Source organism: Penaeus vannamei, chromosome 10, assembly GCF_042767895.1.
Source record: "Penaeus vannamei isolate JL-2024 chromosome 10, ASM4276789v1, whole genome shotgun sequence".
NCBI lineage: Eukaryota > Metazoa > Arthropoda > Malacostraca > Decapoda > Penaeidae > Penaeus > Penaeus vannamei.
The window spans coordinates 33,604,739-33,607,238 of NC_091558.1; the positions used below are offsets into that span (position 1 = coordinate 33,604,739).

The 2,500-nt window shown below is 35.2% G+C and overlaps 1 protein-coding gene across 1 annotated transcript in view; it reads left to right on the top strand.

Moving 5' to 3' along the window:
- The window catches only part of Liprin-alpha (PTPRF interacting protein alpha), a gene marked incomplete in the record, with an annotated part of 310,208 nt that overhangs the window by 268,000 nt on the left and 39,708 nt on the right, over positions 1–2,500 (top strand).

Genomic DNA, 2,500 nt, shown 5'->3' on the forward strand with positions numbered 1-2,500 from the left:
ATCAGTCTTATGATTTCTTCAAACAAGTAAGCTTCATGTTTCCCATAGCCTTTCTCCTTCATGTGCTAAAGACATGCATTCCTTAAAAAGTGCCAAGTTGCACATTTCCACTTATGGGATAGTGTTCATGCATGTCATAGTAATGGGAGATATATATAAATATAAATATATACTGGTCACATAAACTTTTCACAATGACTCATATTTTGGCACAAGCACTTTTCCCCAACAGCAACACCAGTGACTTGTGATAGCCTTTGATTAATGAAGGCATGCATTGCTTTATTAGGCTTTGTTCAAAGGTATTAGAGACAGTGTCGTATGTAAGGTTCCTGAATATTATTTAAGTAACTAAGAATCAGATGAAGGTTTAGTGAATTGTAAACCTTGGTAACCATATCACAAGGCACTTGTGTCAAGTATTTAACTGTTTTAGATATATGTGTTTGGATGCACTGATGTTAATCAGTAGTATCTTATCAAGTTACAAATAAATAGATATTGTAAATCATGTGCACTGAATAGTCTAGATAGCAACTCAGTTTTAATTCTCTTCCTTTCTCGTGCAAACCTGCATGGAATACGTCATAGGATTGGCATCATACTTTATCTCTTTGTTCTTAGTTAGCAACATGGTATGGCTTAAAAAAAAGAAATAAACATCTTACACTGCATATTACACAACACCAATTCCAGAATAAAGGGGCTGTTGTAAAACTCCTGCTACCACTGCAAGTTGACCAGTTCTCATCTTAAATATTTGTATTAATAATTATTAGTGTGAAAGAGAGAGAGAGAGAGAGAGAGTGTGTGTGTGTGTGTGTGTGTGTGTGTGTGTGTGTGTGTGTGTGTGTGTGTGTGTGTGTGTGTGTGTGTGTGTGTGTGTGTGTGTGTGTGTGTGTGTGTGTGCGTGTGTGTGCGTATGTGCGTGTGTGTGTGTGCGTGCACTTCCATGCACACACATGTGTGGATACACGGTGTGCATATGTGTCTGTATGAACATGTATGTGTATATGCCTTTGTGAGTGCCTTTGGTCAATGAAGTTTGTATGTATACATGAATCATAAGTGGAATGCACAAGTCACAGCTGCATGCATGCATGGATGCATGCAGTTTAGAGATATTAGGACTGACAGTTAGCAGGATTGCAGTTTAAGATAATTTTAGGAAATCATGATTGTTTGTCATGTCTTTTTGTGTAAAGTGTAACAATGAATTTGCAACAAAGATTCTATACTGTACATGGCATTTTAACCCATTGAGTAGTGAGAATTAGCAGTGTCATTAAGCTGTAGGCTTATAGTAATTCCAGAGATTTGAATAATGATAGAAATGTCAAAGATTGTTAGAGAATTAGTATGCTTTTATGAGATGGCTCTGATTAAATGTTTGTGTTTTGCTGAAATCATTCACAATGAGTAAGATTTCAACTAAATTTAGATGATGCCATTGTCTGGCTCATGACTGGGCTTTTGAGGAGTTATCCCAGGACCTGAACTAAATGTCACACAGCATCAGTGAAGTTTTTGCCTTTGTGATTTAGACCATGTGATGGAAATAGGTTAAGGGTATTCTACTTTTCTAGGTTTAAAGAACAGCATAGATATTCTGTATATCATTAAAAAAAAAAGAGAGAGACAGAGACAGAAACTTTGTAATGGTAAATTTGTATGTAAGGAGAAGTATGTCTAGATGTATATGGAATTTACTGGGCAGGAGCTTTGATAAAAAGGACTTGGTTTGAATAAGGGGAATTGAATTTTTGCCTTAATCAAAGAATATAATTTTTTTAAAGCAGTCCCCTGCCCCCCCAAAAAAAAGGAAATTTAAAAATCAGCCATTTACATGGCCTTAGGCTAGGGTTGATCTATCACAAGTAATTTTTGGGGATTCAGTAAAGAACTATGGCAGTTAGGATGTACTGAAGACAAAGAAAAAAAAAAGTGATTTTTTTTCAACTTTTTGGGGAGCAAGGTTAAAATTGTATATGAAACAAAGCGCAACTCTATACTTTATATTATGCAAAGAGAATCAACTAGTTATCTCTAACCAATATTTTTTATGATGTAATGAGTAGGGAAAGGTGGTCATTTCCCAGAATGGTCCCGTTAAGGAGGTTTGACCAGATACTATCTGAAAATGAGAAGAAAATATTTCAGCTTCTTTAGATGTCCTTTAGCTAGATATGGTTAAAAGCATTTCTTTAAAAGTGATATAAGACTTGTAGACCATTCCTTTGACTTGCAGTTTGTAATGGTCCCTATTGCATACACCAGCCTATCAGAAGCTCAGTGACCAAATAAGCTACTCAGTGGGTTAAATGAAATTAATAAAAATTACATTTTTAGAATTTCAGGAGTTAGAAAATTATATGACTGTCAATATTGTGTGAGTCTGTTTTCTGTAACACTACAGATGCAAGATGTAACCTGAGGAAACAGTTATTTTTAATTAGGAATATGATCCATTATATTGTGAGAGGATGCTCTTGTGTCAAAC